The following is an 18,075-nucleotide window of genomic DNA, read 5'->3' as shown; positions in this document are numbered from 1 at the left end:
TGGCGAAACCGGCTTCCAGGAGAATTTTTATGATTTTCTCTCCTTTCCCAAATACTTCCGTTGCTGTGTCTCCCCACACAATGATGTCATCAATATACTGCAGATGTTCTGGAGCCTCACCCTTTTCCAGTGCAGCCTGGATCAGTCCATGGCAGATGGTGGGACTGTGCTTCCACCCCTGGGGCAGTCGGTTCCATGTGTACTGCACACCTCTCCAGGTGAAAGCAAACTGAGGCCTGCACTCTGCTGCCAGTGGAATGGAGAAAAAGGCATTGGCAATATCAATGGTCGCATACCACTTTGCTGCCTTGGATTCCAGCTCATACTGAAGTTCCAACATGTCCGGTACAGCAGCACTCAGTGGTGGTGTGACTTCATTCAGGCCACGGTAATCCACCGTCAGTCTCCATTCTTCACTGGACATACGCACCGGCCATATAGGGCTGTTAAAGGGTGAGTGAGCCTTGCTGACCACCCCTTGGCTCTCCAGTTCCCAAATCATCTTATGGATGGGGCCCACAGAGTCTCTGTCAGTGCGGTATTGCCGGCGGTGCACTGTTGCTGTAGCAATTGGTACCCGCTGTTCTTCAATTCTCAGTAGTCCTACAACAGATGGGTTGTCTGAGAGACCAGGCAGGGTATTCAGTTGTCTTATGTCTTCTGTCTCTACGGCTGCTATCCCAAAAGCCCAGCGATGTCCCTTCGGGTCCTTGAAATATCCACTCCTGAGATAATCTATGCCGAGGATGCATGGGGCGTCTGGACCAGTCACAATGGGGTGTTTCTGCCACTCATTCCCAGTTAAACTCACTTCAGCTTCCAGTACAGTCAGCTGCTGGGATCCTCCTGTCACCCCAGAAATAGAAATGGATTCGGTCCCCACATACCTGGATGGCATCAGGGTGCACTGAGCGCCGGTGTCAACCAAAGCCATGTATCTTTGTGGGTCAGACGTGCCAGGCCATCGGATCCACACAGTCCAATAGATCCGATTATCCCTTTCCTCTACCTGGCTAGAGGCAGGGCTCCTCTAATCCTGTTTTTGGTGCACGATGTTCTTCTCCTGTAAATGTGTTCCTGAGGTTCCTTCAAGAGGATCAGTCATATTATCATTTCCATTCTGTCGGGGGTTCTGTCCACAAGAGACTGGGGCAGTGTTATACCTAGATGAGCTTCTTGAGGTGGATGTTTCTGTTTTCAATTCACGTACCCGGGCTGCTAAGGTGGAGGTGGGTTTCCTATCCCACTTCCTCATGTCTTCCCCATGCTCTTGAAGGAAAAACCAGAGGTCACGTCGTGGAGTTTGTTTTCTTTCCCTGACTGGAGTACGTCTGCTCCTGATGGCAGAGACTCGGGTTGGTTTTGGTGTGGCATGGAAAAATCTTTCTGTGAGCTCTTTCCTTAGTTTCTGATGGCTCTCTTCAATCAATCTCCGGACTTGCTCGGCCAGGTTTGTTTCTACCGATGAGACCTGGGTGTGTAGTGGGGCGGTGACAGTGTCCTCATAAATTCTCAGTTTGTTTGCTAACACGCCCACCTGGTCTTCGCCTTCCCTCCACTGCAATGTTGCCAGGTAGCGAGAGTATATCTCTGGTCCGAGCCGCGCGAATCTTAGCCACATTTGTGAAGTGCACCGGACATTATCTGGGCTCTTGGGGAATCTCTCGTTGTCTGAAAAAATGATCTCTAGCACGGCCAATTCCCTCAGGCATCGGATACCTTGTTCTATTGTGTTCCATTTCCTTTGGTGCATCTGGAGGTCTTCTTTGCACAGGTATCTGTCCCGTACACTCAGCAGCAATCGCCGCCAGAGGCTGAGAGTTTCCTGGGTTTTCCCAATCCCTTGGTCAATGACCACATCCTGAGACAGGGATCCCAGTTGTCTGGCCCCACTTCCATCCAGAATAGTGTCATTAGCTGCGGCGTCCCAGATACGGAGCAGCCAGGTCAGGATGGACTCATTCGCCTGCCGGGTGAATTCCCTCCGTAGGTCACGCAGCTCCCCCAGGGATAGAGAGCGAGTGATGATCTCTGGCTCTGTCTCTTCTGCTTGGTGAGATGGTCCTGCCGCATCCTCATCAGTTGCTGTGCGGACTGACTTGCTCTTGGATTTCTTTTTCTGGACGGGGGCAACCGCTACTGGCTTTGGCTGTTCTGATTCGGCAATGGTCTGTGTTGAGACATTGACTGCTCCTTTGGTTCTTTTCCTCTTGCCTGCTGACTTGTTTCTTTTCTCCTCCTCTTCGAGAAGACGCTGTACAATACCAAGTATTGTTCTGTTTCTCAGCATGAGGTACACTGTGCTGGTCGCAGAGAAGAAAGAAAACAGAACTAACAGGAAGATTATGCCATCCTTAGCATCCAGAGAGAACTCAATATTGTCAAAGATGGCTGTGCCTGGCCTGAAATGCTGGAAGAAACCGCTCTCTCCTCCTAGCCCCAGAGGGTGGGTGCGATTGCTGAGGAGGTCCCAGACGGAGCAGCTCAGGTTAGGCCAGGCAGACAAAGTCGAGTAAATATACCGAATGGTGTTCATCGCCTCACAGGTTACTATGCAATAAGCATAATAAACCAATAGAGCAATTTTCATGCCATGCCCTGATCGTAACAAGAGCAATACGACGGGCAGATAGTTTCCCATTTGAGGAAAGATATAGAGAGCGAGATAAAGCACCCATATAGATAAGCTGAGCATCGTGGTGATAGGATTTCTGAGTTTCCCCAGGTCGAGCCCCACGTTGGGCGCCAAAATATGTATTGGTTTGAAAACAAACCAGTGGGAGATCACAAGTCAAGATTGAAATTAAAAATAAGTGAAATAATACAAGGAAAAGCACTGACAAAGTCAGATACAACCTAACACCCTGTTAGGGTGGTAGTAGCAGTCCAACTGAAGTAGTCCAGTTGAAGCGGTGATACTGTGAAGGTCTAGTCTCCAGCTGAAGATCCAGTAGTAGCTCTGGTCCTCTGGGAACCCAGTAGACAGGGCTAGCTCAGGCAGTTCCAAGGCCAGGTTATATCCAGGTGGGAACACCTGGCTCCTCCCTCCTCGGCAGAGCATCTCACAATGGGATGAGATAAGTCCATGAGTCACACGGTGGGTCCCTGATAGCCCATTGCCTGTCATGTTGGGTGGGTCATTAGCAAGTGATAATAGCTAACGGATGGCCCATTGCCTGTCATCCGGAGTGGGTGATAGCAGCTAGTGGCCCACAGCTGGTGGTAATAGAATACTTAACTACATCAATATTGCAACCTAGGACACCATCTCGCATGGATTATTTAAACCCTGACACAGGGGTTTCACAATCAATCCATAACGAGGGATCCACAACCTACACCATCTTGTCATTCCCAGAAAAGTTCTCAGTTCTTTGTAGTTGGCTGGGGCATTTGACAGATTGCCTCTTTCTTGTTGTTTCCCAAGCTCTCTCTCCTCCCACCAATTTATATCCCAGATATGTAACTTTCTGGAGGACCAACTGAGCCTTTTCAGGAGAGACCTTATATCCACTTAGTCCCAGAAAATTTAAAAGGCTTACAGTCCAGTTCTTGCAGTCTTCACAAGTCCTTGTTGCTATTAGTAGGTCGTCAACATACTGCAGAAGTGTACCTTCCCCAAGGGGCGGCGTCCAGCCTTCCAGTTCTTTAGCTAATTTATCTCCAAATATCGTGGGGCTATTTTTGAATCCTTGTGGCAATACAGTCCATGTAAATTGGCTTTTTCTCCCTGTTTTGGGGTTTTCCCATTCAAATGCAAAAATTTCCTGACTGCTTTCAGCTAATGGCAGACAAAAGAAAGCATCTTTTAAATCTAAAACTGAAAACCACACCCAGTCACTTTGCAATTTTGTAAGCAAGGTGTAAGGGTTAGACACTACAGGATGTACTGTTTTTGTTATTGCATTTATTGCCCTCAGGTCCTGTACTAATCTGTAATTTCCGTTTGGCTTTTGCACTGGTAGAATTGGGGTATTGTAGGCCGACCTACAGTCTCTCAACAACCCTTGATCAATAAATTTAGCAATTATTGGTTCTATTCCTACCCGTGCTTCATGCCTTAGAGGATATTGTTTTACTGATACTGGCTGCACTCCTTCCAGCAGTTCAATAACCACTAGGGAAGCCTGTTTTGATCTTCCTGGAATTTTGACATCCCATACCAAGGGGAACACTTGATCTGTTATTTCACTATCTATGGGTATTTCTTCTTTTTCCAGGGATATTTGCTAGGCTTAAAGCCATAATTAATTTTTCCTCAGGGACCTGTAGTCTCATTCCTTGTTCTATTAATTCTATTTTTGCTTCTAACCAGGTTAGTAGATCTCTGCCTAATAGGGGTTTTGGTGAATTTGGAAGATATAAAAATTGGTGTATTCCCATCTTCTTGCCTAATGTAAATTTTAAAGGTCTCAAAAAGTAGGCATTTTCAGTTTTCCCCGTGGCCCCAATAACTTGGACATGATCACTGCTTATAGGACTCAAAGTTTGATTCAGGACTGAGAATGTGGCTCCAGTATCCACCAAAAACTCCACCTCTCGTTCTCCTAGCTTAATTTTAACCAGCGGGTTTGCTAGGGAGGGACCTGCTGGTCCCCGTGATTCTGTATGCAGCTGTGCTACAGTCAGTGGTTCTGGCAGTGCTGATTATTGCGTTTGCACAATCGCGGCATGGTTAGGACAATTCCGCTTCCAATGCCCAAACCCCCCACAGCACAGGCACTGGTTATGACCTGGGCGTTGCCGTCTTTGTCCCCTAGGTGGAGGCCTTTTCCCACCCCTGGGGGTGCTCGGCTCCTCAGCCTGTGCCACTGCTACCATGACGGCTTGTTTTCTGTTCTTATATACTTCCCATCGTTCTGCTAAGAGTTTCTTTAAGTCCCGGCTATCTGGTCCCTTAATCTTTTGCAACTTTCTGCGTATATCTGGTGCTGATTGACCCATCAACAAAGGTATTAACTGTTGTTGCCCGGCTTCAGAGGCTGGGTCCAGTGTAGTGTGTTTTCTCATATTATTTCTCAGTCTTTCTATAAATGAGCCTGGGGACTCAGTGATTTCCTGGTGAATATTGAATAATAAGGACCAATTAACGGTTTTAGGAATCACATTTAACAGTCCCCAATGAACTAATTTCCTGTATCGAACCAAAAATGGATACGCTTGCGTATCATTAGCATCCCACTGCATCCCATGTAATATTCCAGTAGCTATCTGTCCCTGCACATGTGTTCTTGCTGCAGATACTACTGCTGCATTTCTGTATCAGTTAATTCTGATAGCATTAAATCTATGTCCTCCCAATCAATATCTTGATTTCTAACAATTAATTCAAACCTCTTTGCTACCTTTTCAGGGTCTTCTCTATACAGCCTGGCTGCCTCCCTCCAGGTATCTAAATCCAAAGCTGTAAATGGTGTTTTAACTTTTGTTATTCCCCCGTCTGGCCCTACCACTTGTCTGAGCGGTGCTATTAGTTTCTCTTTTACAAGGGCCTTGCTCCTAGTTCTGGATGATATTCCTGAGCTAGCTTCACTTGTCCCTTCATCCTCATTATCCTCCGGGGATGTTGAGGACCTGGGGGATGTTGCCCTTGATGTTAGGGTGTCACCATTGCAGTTCATCAACTCCTGGGTTTCTAAGGGATCCTGGTCTCTCTCAGCTTTGAGCTATAAACACCTTTGCCCGATGCTTCAAGAAGAGCAGCACCTTATCATGCGGCTTTTCCCTTTTGCCTCTTTTCCCAGTACAAAGACCATCGAGTCCTGAGGTGCTAAATAATTACCACATTGTTTCTGCCATTCTGGTTTACGTCTTAAAGTGAAAAAGCAATCAGCGTAAGAGGTCTCATCCCATTTGTTTGCCCTCCTTAAAAATAACATTAGTTGTAGTAGGGTGTTATAAAGTCCCATTTTCTGGCCACTTTTCACCATCATCTAATTTGTACAGTGGCCACCACTGGTTGCAATATTTAATTAGGGTGCTCTTTTTCATAGTCCCTCCAGAAAACGCTCCTAGTTGTTTCCAATGTGCTAACACACATCCCAATGGACTTTTGGGGGTATTTCCTTGCTTTCTGATGATCCCATTGCCTCCTTTTGTCTATTCTCCCTCTCTTCCTTCCACGCACACTTTCCTGCATGTCTCCTCTGACTTTTCCTCTCAAAACCCCTCAGATCTGGGGAACCAGCCACAAAGTCACGCTACTCTCTGCCACTTCTCCCCTTATTTTATACCTTCAATTACAAGCAAACAAAAGTCCAGTTTCCACACTAAAAATGGGATTTCAAAAGGAAAATCACATGGAACTATATTAGAAAGCTGTAGGGGGTCTGGGTGTTCTCACTTCAGTAACTAAAAACTTCCCCCTCCAATAATACAATCTGCCCCCCTCCAGATACTCCAAATTAACAGTTTATATATGATTTATACTGATTTACTCTTTGCCAGTCACTTCGCTTTTCTCTGTCCGTTTCTGTCGCCAGAGAACTGAAACACAGATATAGCTCTACTATTGCTTCGTGTCGGAGACACGTCTCATTCATTCACATTCACACAGTAACAAAATAACAACAGACAGAACAAAAATCACAGTATGATGGTGTAGTACAGTGGGGTCCAACCCTTGGGGGTCCAACCCCTTAAAAGTACCTTTCACGATAGCGGGGTCCAACCCCAGGGATCCAACCTCTTGCTCGGGACTAATTTTGGGAGACCCAGTCTCAACCCACCCTCGGGGACTAGTACCCCGGACCTGCAGGCATTTCTGTTTTTGTAAAAGTAGCAAATACCTTAATTTGGTGCAGATGGTCCTTAGTCTACCCCCGCCGTGAGCCAAAGGACAGCTGAGCTCCCCCTGAAAATGCAGGGTCGCGACTGGGAGGTCTGCTTACCTTTGGATCCAGCAGCCGAGCAGAGTTAGGGTCCCATCTGAGGTGCCAATTTGATTCGCTCCAATCGAGCCTGGAGACACTTCAGAGACCAAGTCAGACAAGTGGGTATTTGCTTTATTCGATGCATCGGGTGTGTGGGAATTGTTTCCACCAAACACACACACCTCAGTACCTCCAAAGACACAGTGTTATAGGTAAAATTCATGAATATTCATTACATTCCCCAGGATAGGAATGGTTATACAAATTACTTCTCATAAGTCATTAATATTATTAGTGATTTCTTGTGCTCAATTTCAAAAGGATTCCTTTTACCCCTTTTATCTTGATAAGATTAAGGGAATCCACATGGCCAAAACTGTTATCAGCCTTCAGCCCTGGATGGGTGCCGTGCTGGTGGAAGGGGCAAAAGATCAAAGAAATAAGGATGGTTGAAGTGTAAATAGATTTAGGTTATCTATTTAACCACTCCTTTCTCACTTGCCACCCACACAATAAAGAATTTCTTCCTAATATCTAACCTTAGTTTCCCCTCTTTCAATTTGTAACCATTACTCCTTGTCCTATCACTACAGTTCTTAACGAAGAGTCCCTCTCTGGCTTCCCTGTAGGCTCCAGATACTGGAAGGTGCTGTGAGGTCTCAAGGCTGAACAGCTCCAACTTTCTCAGCCTGTCTTTGTAAGGGAGGTGTTCCAGTCCTTTTATCAAGTTAGTGTCCCTCCTCCAGACTTATTCCAACAAATCCATGTCCTTCTTATGTTGGTGTCCTGGTTTGACCCTGACCAAATGCCAGGCACCTATGACATCTGCTCTCTCTGCTCTCCCCTGCCGCAGCTGTACAGAGGAGGGAAGAAAACCATTAAACACACACACAGAGATCATGAGTTGAGATAAGTAACCGGGGAGGACACACTGAAGGCAAAACAGGGTGAAAAAGTTGCAAAGTGATTTATTGCTAGCCTAACCCTAAACAGAGTCAGAGGAGGCAAATGAGAAGTAAAAATAAGCTCTTAAGACACTGTTTCTTCACTCACACCCCCCCCTCTTAAGACACCATTTCTCTGCTCACCCCCCTCCCTCCTTCCAACCAACAGCACGGGGGGGCAATGTAAGGGGGTTTTTTCCTTTGGTCAGTCCATCACCAAAATTTCTTCCACTGCTCAGGGAGAGGAGTCCTCTACTTAGCCATGGGGTCCCTCCCACAGGAGACAGTCTGCTGTGAACTTCTTTGGCATGGGTCCAATCTCACAAGCAACAGCCGCCCGAATCTGCTGCAACATGAGTCCTTGTCCAAAGGGTCCAGACCTCTGAGGCCAGGCTGTTTCCATCTTGGGAACAAGGCCTTTTTGTCTACTGGGACTCCCACTGGATCACAGCTTCCTCCAGCCATCAGAGATTGGCTCTGCTGGACATGGTGAGAAACTTCCAGAACATTCACACAGAACACACAGGAGCCATCTTTGTGCCCCTCCCCACCCACTAGCAAAAACTGGGCTAAGCAAAACTAACTCGTGAACACAGGGGTATGTTTTCTCCCAACCCTTCAACCATTTCTTCAGGCCTACCACAACAGCTTTTGAGGGGTTGAAAATTCTCTTAGATGCTAAAGATACCTTGCTGATGTTCTGGGCTAAGCAAAACCAACATAGTTGAGGACACCAAACCTGAATGCAGTACTCCAGATGGAGTCTCACAAGAGCAGAATAGAGGGGCAGAATCCCCTCCCTCGACCTGCTGGCCACGCTGCTTTGGATGCAGCCCAGGATTCCGTTGGTTTCTGGGCTGCGAGCGCCCACTGCCATCTCATGGTTTTTCATCACCCATCACCCCTGTCGGGGTTTGACCCTGACTAAACGCTGACACTTCAGCTCTCTCCTGTTGCAGATGTGCAGAAGAGGGGAAAGGTAAAAAACTGTAAAAACACACACCAATTTCATGAGTTAAATGAGATAGGACACTGGTAGGAGGATGCACGGAAGAAAGGGCAAACAGGCTCCAAACTTAAAGTTCCAAAGTGATTTAATTACCTAACAGAGTTGGAGGATAAATGCAAGGCAAAAATAAACTTTTCATATACTATTTTGTTCACTCACCCCCTCCCTCTTACGAACCCATTTTTATTCACCTCCTTTCCTCTTTTTAACCAACAAGCTCGGGTAGGGGGGCAGGGTGTGGGGTATTTTCTCAGTCCACAGAGCAGGTCCATAAATCTATTCATCACCACAATTCTTCTACTACAAATACTCTTTATCTCTATTTATCTCTCTCTCTCTCCAGACAGTTTCTCTACTCTCACCCCCTCCCTCTTAAGAAGCAGTCTCTCTGCTCACCCCCCTTCCCTCTTTCCAAAGCAACAACACAGGCAGGGGGCAGGGTGAGGGGTTTGTTTTCTGGTCAGTCCAATCAGGGAAAGGGGTTCTCTACTTAGCCATGGGGTCCCTCCCACGAGAGACAGTCCTCTGCGAACTTCTTTGGCGTGGGTCCAATCTCACGAGCAACATCCTGCCCGAATTCTGCTGCAACATGAGTTCTTTTGTCCATAAGGTGCTGTGCAGACTCTCCCGAGCCGAGGCCAGGCTGCTTCCATCCCAGGAGCAAGGCTTTTCTCTCCCTTGCAAGGCCTTTGCAGCTTTAACTCTTTATATGATACTCCCACTGGTTCACAGTTTTCTCCAGGCATTCACCTGCTCTTCTGGCGTGGGCTGTGGACGAATTTCTGCACTCCTGTGGACTCCATGGGCTGCAGGGGGACCTCATGGTCTTCAGCACAGCTAGCAGAGGGTTTTCAGCTCCGGCGCCTGGAGCACCTCCTCCCCCACCTTCTTCACTGACCTTGGCATCTCCATGCTGTTCTCCCTTCACATATTTTTACCTCCACCTCCTGCTCCTCTAACTACAAAGAAGTGCGTGCCTACCTTGTTTTGAATTTTTCTTAAATATGTTTTCACAGAGGCATAACTAGCACCTCTAATTGTCCCAAACTTGGCCGGCAGCATGTCCATCACCTTCAGAGCCATCAGAGATTGGCTCTGCTGGACCTGATGCAAAAACTTCCAGAACTTTCACTCAGGACAAACAGGAGCCATCTTTGTGCCACTCCCCACCCCTCACACTTCCACGGGCCTACCACGACAGCTTCTGAGGGGTCCAAATTTCTCCTAGATGTTAAAAAATACTTTACTGATGTTTTGGGTCAATCAAAACCACCATAACCCCCAAGTCCTTTTCTGCAGGGCTGCTCTCAATCACTTCCCCCCCCAAACTTTAGGTGTGCCTGGGATTGCCGAGACCCAGCTGTAGGACCTGGGACATAAAGGGGGCTAATCTAAAGTACCAGTGAATACTCTGCAGAGGTTCAATTCTAACTGATAACGCTCGAGTTAAGATTATTATAGCAAGAGCTCAACAAAAAGTTCATTTCTATACTGAAAAATCATCAAGGCAGTCAAGCTTTCAACATTTAACAAAACACTACAAACAACTGAAGCACTTCAGAATCTATATCTAGGAAAGCTTTTAGTCCAACAATGACTGACATGTAATAGCAAGCTATCTAAGCGTTTTTGAATGGGTTTATGTTGGAGGTTAGGATTGCTCCTTTTCTTTTCATACTCTCAGGGAATTTTGTCCCATCTGTTGCTAAGAGACAATAAAACCAGTACTTGAGAGAGACAAAGTAGCCAAGTTCTAGGGGAAGAGTGCAGCTGGCTACTCCCATAACTGAGAGGTTTCTCTTGGAGGGGCAGAGATATCGCGAGATTTAGGGCTGGCAGAAGGGGCTGGGCACAGCTCCTAGCTCTCTTGCTTGGCATCGAAGGAGCACGGTCGAGCTGTTGCTTGGTGCAGGGGAGATCACTGTAACCGCCAGAGCACAGCCCTGTACTACCCCGTTCTTTGTTATGGGTGAGCCTTTGCTCATAAGAGCAGCCGTTGAACTGAAACCTTATTAACACCTGATTTGACTGGAAAGGACCCTCGCCATCCACCCGGTTGCCTCAGGGGAAAACCCGGGACCCCGACCCCCTCCCCCTTCCTGGAGGGCGCGTCTTCCCGGCTTCGTGCAGCAGTTGTTGCAAAGAAGCCTGGCTGCCGCTGCCCCGGGCTTTGGTGCTGCACTCAAGCCCAGCACCCCGTGTCCACCTGACTCCCGCAGCCCCTGCCAAGGCTGCAGAGCTTTCTGTTTGCCACTCCGGGGGGGTGCCTGCCTTTGCTGTCCCAGCCGCCGGTCCGAGGTCCCTGCTACAGCCCATTTTGCCATCCAGCCCGCCCACCATCACCCACGTGAGAGAGAGACGTGGCTGAACTCGCGCCACGGCACCCCCTGCAGCTGAGGGGGAATCATCGAGCCTGCCCTGCCCAGCCGGGAGCCCAACAGCGCTCCTGCCGGCTGTGACCGTAACTGCACCAAAGGGGAAGGTGTTTTGACAGCCGGGAGAAGGCTGTTACTGGGTTTCTGGTTTTGTTTGTTGTTGCTACTGTTGCTGGTGTGTTTGTCTTTTTATACATACTAGTATGTATAAAGAAGTGTTATATCTCTGCCTGAAAGCCCCTTAATTTCAAAGTTATAATAATTCTGAGGGGGGGGGGCATATTCTCGATTCTAAGGGAGGTTCCCACCTTCCTGGACAGACACCTGTCTTTCAAATCAAGATAGTTCAACATAACCCAAATTAACTCATCTCCTGCCCCTCACCAAGGATTTTAGGGTAGATGAAAATGCAGCAGCTGTCAAACTCTTTGTTCATAAAATTCATTCTTGGTATAGGTAAAATTCCTCCTGAAATGAAGTTTGTAAGTTTTAAAAAGTGACTGCAAGCCATTGCAAGTTTCAATCGCTATTACCTTGATATGTTGTATATTATATAAATGCTCATTTTTCAGCATTGTGGTAGAGCATAATATAATTCAGGCTGAAGAGCTAACAGATAGCAGCAGCAAATAGCTAAGCACTTGCTTTTGCAGTATTATATCATGTTTGTGGGTCAGCATAACAGGCTGTGGGATGATGACCAAGAATCCAGGCAAGGGCTAAGACTTACTATATACAGCCTACACTGCATTCCTTCTATGTTATCTTTGTGGATGGAGATCTGCAAAGCTGACATCAAGAAAGGATGAGTTGGCTGAAAAAGATCCTGTGGACATAGGATTCTCCTGTTTTGGCTCCAACAAACAGCACAGGACAGAACAAAGTCATATGACTGGAACTTGACACCATGGCCAAAAAAGTAATTTTTGCCTGATTAAGGGTCATCAAAATATTAAAATGCACACCCTGTATATGCTAATAAGCTTAATGAAGTACATGGTACCACATATATGACAATACTACTCAACTCTCAGCTTAGATCATGCTATACACTACTTAGGAGGAAGATAAGATAGGGTATAAAAGGAGAGTAGAAATTTCACTTAGTGAGGAAAACCCAAAAAGACTTTGGAGACAGTCAATGGACTCGACTCCTCTCCTCCAGGGACATCTTCTTGATAAGATTTTGTGTATTATTATTATTACTCAGGTTAACACAATATTATTATTCCAAATCTGTATTTCTGTTGCTTCAATAAATCACACTACTTGTGAATCTGTGATCAATCACAAGGTTCTTACTGAATGCAACCAGACCTATAGCATCAGGCTGGTAAACTGCACTATTTATAAATCTGTGCTCGTGGAAGTTCCTATTGAACAGGACCAGACCTATAGAACCAAATTGGTTCTAATCAGAAATTAGGCCCAGCTGTGCCCAGCCCCTCTGATCTCTCTGATCAGCTAGAACGCAAGGGGAGTTATTTTCTGCCAAATTTCTTACTCTTAATGCAACGCAGGCTGCTCAAAACAAAAATCCCATGTTACACAAAAATCATCATATAAGACTTTGCAAAGCAAAGGCTTTCATTCGCACCTATAGTAAGAACACCTGCCATCCAATTGTACCATAATTCAAAAAGCCCTTAGTGCCTTGCTAACCTGTTTTAAGATGCTCTGAGGGGTTAGTCTCACTCTGAGAGTAACAAAGACATTTATGATTACTTCCTCTTACATTTGTTTCCAGGTATATAATCAAAAAACACATTTTAGATGTATTCCTGCGCCCTGTGAATACATAGATGTGCAATATGTACAAAATGTATTTTGAAGTTAACAGCTTCGACACCACTTACTTTCAAACTCTCAGAAGGACCAATTAAAAGCAGAGTGAGTACAATATATTTGTTACATGCTAAGAGAACAGCAGGGCAAGATTTCTCTCTTTGTTTAGAAACAGCCTAAGTAGATACACTCAAATATCCAAAAGTATTAACTATACTTCATTTAAAATATAAGAAAGTGCAGTCAAGGGCATTACAATTTCAAACCTGGGTGAAAATTTCTTCAGTGATCTACACAAGCTGATATATTTGTTGACTGCTAATCCTTCAGTACTGACAAAGCAGTATGCTACTTCTAGAAATTAATGATAAAACCAAAGGAATAATAGAACAGCCCCAGAAGCTTAAAATATCAGAAGTTTTTGGTGGTTTGTTGGTTGGGGTTTTTCTGGGGGGGAAGAGAGGCATGTGTGTGTATTTTTTTCTCCAAGGTATCTGAAATCCTCTAAAGCCTTGCAGGGATCACTATCTTCTAAATTCCCAAAACTTTCATCTCACAATCCCTTTTTTTAAAGCTGAGTTTGACAGCTAGCTGAGTGACCCAGTAACACACCATGTAGGGGTACAAGTTTATCAGGTATCAATCCATAATTCAAATGTACCCCCAAGTCACTGACTTCTGTATCATACTACCTTACCATTTAATGTTTACACCCAGCATAAAATCCTAGAATCATTTAGGTTGAAAAAGACCTTTAAGATAGAGTCACACTCTCAACCCAGCACTACCAAGTCCACCACTAAACCATGTCCCCAAGTGCCACATTCACATGTTTTTTGAACACTTCCAGGGATGGTGACTCCACCTCTGCCCTAGGCAGCTTGTTTCAATGCCCAACCACCCTTTCAGTGAAGAGATTTGTCCTAATATCCAACCTAAACCTACCCTAGTGGATCTTGAGGCCATTTTCTCTCATCCTGTCAATTGCTACCTGGAAGAAGAGCCCAACCCCCCACCTGGCTACAACTTCCTTTCAGGTAGTTGTAGAGAGCTATAAGGTCCCCCTGAGCCTCCTTTTCTCCAGGCTGAACAACCCCAGCTCCCTCAGCTGCTCCTCATAAGACTTGGGCACTAGTCCTTTCACAAATTAACTCTGATCTATTTGTGTGTCAACTTTCCACACTGACCTTGCTAGACCATTTGAGAAACTTGTCTCAACAATGTCTGGCAGTATGTGTGTTCCAGACTTGGCATTTTCTTTTTACCCAAGCAATGACCCACTGAATAGGCAATACTTTTGCAGGCCTTTCAGAGCCACAAAACAGTGAACAATGTCAAAGACTGGGAATCCCTCTTAAACTATTCCCTCCTAGAACAGCACTTAGAGCCATTATTCAAGTTACCATATTTGTGATAAATTCTATGACTCTACATGCTAGGACACAATGAAACTCAGTCCATAGTGCCAATATTCCATTTCTCCTGCAGGTGAGTTGAGTAACATACAACCCTCTTTTTAAATTCAGCACAGAGATGATGGCCCTTTTCAAGGTGGAGGTGCTATCAAATGGAAAGTCAATTAAGAGATTATTTTTAATGAATTGCTTTGGTGCATACCATCAAGAATTTGTATGTGTAAATATATGCATTTTCAGGAATCCCATGTGTAGTGGGTTTGCATGGCTGGGTTTTGGTAGCAGGGGGGCTACAGGGGTGGCTTCTGTGAGAAGCTGCTGGAAGCTTCCTCCATGTCCAGAGGAGCCAATGCCAGCTGGCTCCAGGATGGACAGGCAGCTGGCCAAGGCTGGGCCAATCAGAAATGGTGGTAACGCCTCTGTGATAACATATTTAAGAAGGAAAAATAAAGTTCTTGTGCAGATGAAATTGCAGACAGAGAAGAGTGGAGTGAGAATACATGAGTAACAACCATGCAGACACTGAGATCAGTGGAGAAGGAGGGACAGGAGATGCTCCAGGTGATGCCTGATGGTTTTTTGTCCTTTCTCTTTATACTCTTTTTATACCCTTTTTATACATTTTATACCCTTTCCCATTCCCTGTACTTTTCACTCCCTGTATCTTAGCCCCACATGTTTATAACCCTTGTACTCTAGCCTAGTTCGGAATTCTTTGGGGAAGACGAAACATCCCCACAATCTTAAGAACATGAGGCACCAACCTTGAACGAGCCTCCTCTCTGGAACATGTTTTTGTAAACTAAGTGGTAGCCTCATTGGGGGGGGTTAATTAGAATAGGGAGACAATTACTTCATTTGTTAGGTTTCTTATTGAGGGATTTTAGATAGGTATGCTAATTGGTGAGGTCCATAAAATTGTATACGGGTTGTACCCAGGGGCTTTTTTTCGTCATGGTACCACCTTTGACGATGGTGCACCGGGGATCATAGTAAACCAAGGTAATACCCTTTTCCCTATACTGCAGCGTTTGCGTCTTATTTTTACCAGCTTTTTAGGCATCACAGGTGCTGGAGCTGAGATTTCCTTGCAGCCCATGGTGAAGACCATGGACAAAAATCCCCCCCACAAAAACCAAAATAACATCATCACAACACAACAAAAATTGACAACTTACACAAAATTCACCCCTTGTCCCTTCACCACAATTGCAACAATTCCCCATGACCATTCTACTCTAACATTGTTCAGTACTTGTTTAGCCCATTACCTCTCCCAATTACTATCCTTATCTCAAAATCCTCATGATCTGAGTGACAGCACCAAAAAGATTGTAGTGGGTTGACCCTGGCTGGATGCCAGACACCCACCAAAGCCTCTCAATCACTCCCCTCCACAGCTGGACAGGGGAGAGAAAATATAACAAAGGGCTCATGGGTTGAGATAAGGACAGGGAGAGATCACCCACAAAATACCATCATGGGCAAAACAGACTCAAATCAGAGAAATTAATTGAATTTATTACTAACAAAATCAGAGCAGGATAATGAGAAGTAAAATAATACTTATGTGATAAATACATACCATAATGTTGGCTTTTCACAAATATTACAATGGATACTATGTGTATTATTTTAATTCTTTTCTTACAGAGGTAGCCTTGCTGTGAAAAATTACTGTGTAATGATGACTAAGGTCTTTCTTTCTGGTGCTAGCTGAGCTTAGACGTAGTAGTGAAATAGATGTTATAGTGTTGTTAGAATGCTTGAACTGGATAACATCCCACGAACGGACCCTGCCAGTGACACTCCAACTATCAGCACCTGTCACCTGCAGAAACCACAATCTGGGAGTGATAACAGAATCAATTAAAGAGGACTGCGCATGCTCCAAGGAGGCATATCCAAGGAGGAGCTAGGCTAAGCAGTTCCCAGAACATGCAAACTAGTTTGGAGGAAAATATGAATATGCATAAGTGTTTATGAATATGCATTAGGCTGAAGGGTTGTAAAGGATGTCTCTGTCCATACCAGGTGTGCTTTTTTGGCTGAATGCCAAAGCACCCAGCACTGACCTTTTGTTTTTATCTGTCCCCTATTGTCTTTTATTAAACCTTTTTAATCCTAACAGGAGAGTGGACCTCGTTTTTCACACTTAAAAAACACCTTTATATGAGGAATGGGGGTTATGACTAGTTCATCACACATGGTTCCTGCTACTGCTCAGGGAAAGAAGTCCTGTTTCAGTGTGGGGTCCCTCCCACTGGAGAGAGTTCTCCATGAACTTCTCCAGTCTGAGTCCTTCCCATGGGCAACAATCCTCCCCGAACTGCTCCCATGTGGGTCCCTTTCCATGGGGTGCAGTCCTTCAGGCACAGCCTGCTCCAGCGTGGGTCCCCCATGGGGTCAAAAGTCCTACCAGGAAACCTGCTCCAGCATGAGCTACTCTCTCCACAGGTCTGCAGGTCCCTGCTACAGCATGGGTCTCCCATGGATTCACAGCCTCCTCTCAGGCATTCACCTGCTCCAGCATGGGTCTCCTCCACGGGCTGCAGGTGGATCTGTGCATCCCCGTGGACTTCCATGGGCTGCAGGGGCACAGCTGCTTCACCATAGGCTGCAGGGGAATCTCAGCTCCAGTGCCTGGAGCACCTCCTGCCCCTTGTCCTGGTTATAAAAACGCACCGGGGAAATTAAGGCCACCCAAGCCACCCTGTTTTCTATAACGTTGAAGTAAATACTAAGGAAGAGCGAAGTCAGAGTCACAATTTACTAAAGAGACTCACAATAAACACAACAATAATAATTGATACAAGGGAATCAGAAGTTAAGAGATAACTTGTCAGAAACTGCTCACCACACAATATACCTACTGACTTAGCATTCATTGTGTTTGCCAAACAAGGACTGTGATACTCTGGAACTTCCACGCTGGCAAAAAAACCCCAAATTTGTTGTTCTGGCCTTTGGATGGAGAGGTCAGTGAAAAAGACCCCTCCATAAAACAGAACTAGACAGGCGCAAGGATATAAAAATGACTTTTGAACTCATTATAATACAAAGCAGGGATAGGTTATGCATATGTATAAGTGTATTGGGAAACTATGAATTTGTAACATGTAACCACATATATACTGAGCTATACGGGACTGACTTTGGAGGGCTACCTCCCATGCGCCCGGTGCTGCAATAAACATACCAGCTTTACAACTTAAAATTATATAGGTTGTAAAGTTTTGTCTCTTTCTTAAATCTTTGGCAAGCCAGCTGGAGAACCTCTGTTCGGTGCAGGGCTGGCCAGAAACGGACTCTTTGGCGCGCCCTGGGGCACTTTTCCCTGGAAGACCACCACTTCTGGCTCGACCGCTGCCCGGGCAGAGAAGTATCTACTCGCAGCACGAAAAATGGTATGTTTATCAATCAATAAGTCTACAAGGTGTATGCGTAGCCAGGGGGGGCTGGTAAGGCACTAGAGACGTCTACGTGCACAGCGAGGGTCCCTGTTTGGGCTTGCAAGCAGCTGGCCAGGGGGCTAGCAGGGAAAGGATTCTGCAAGGTCTGCCGAGGGAGATCGAGGCAAATCCGAGAGTTCTGCTGCATTCCAGGTTTGGAAGCCAAGATAGACCTGCCAATGACTGTATAAGAGGCAGGAGAAAGGGTAAGCAGGATATTACC

The 18,075-nt window shown here is 45.7% G+C and overlaps 1 protein-coding gene and 1 long non-coding RNA gene across 4 annotated transcripts in view; both read right to left on the bottom strand.

Moving 5' to 3' along the window:
• The window catches only part of LOC146425556 (uncharacterized), a 91,384-nt gene extending 74,012 nt beyond the window's left edge, over window positions 1-17,372 (bottom strand). Inside the window, exon 1 of the long non-coding RNA XR_014846550.1 lies at window positions 9,711-17,372. This is a non-coding gene — a long non-coding RNA (uncharacterized LOC146425556). The remainder of the gene's footprint in view (window positions 1-9,710) is intronic.
• The window catches only part of LOC146425555 (5'-AMP-activated protein kinase catalytic subunit alpha-1-like), a 92,088-nt gene that overhangs the window by 65,575 nt on the left and 8,438 nt on the right, over window positions 1-18,075 (bottom strand). The gene's annotated exons all lie outside the window — the stretch shown is intronic.

This window comes from Lichenostomus cassidix, chromosome W, assembly GCF_008360975.1.
Source record: "Lichenostomus cassidix isolate B80296 chromosome W, HeHo_3.0, whole genome shotgun sequence".
NCBI lineage: Eukaryota > Metazoa > Chordata > Aves > Passeriformes > Meliphagidae > Lichenostomus > Lichenostomus cassidix.
This window is presented reverse-complemented; position numbering and strand designations above follow the sequence as displayed.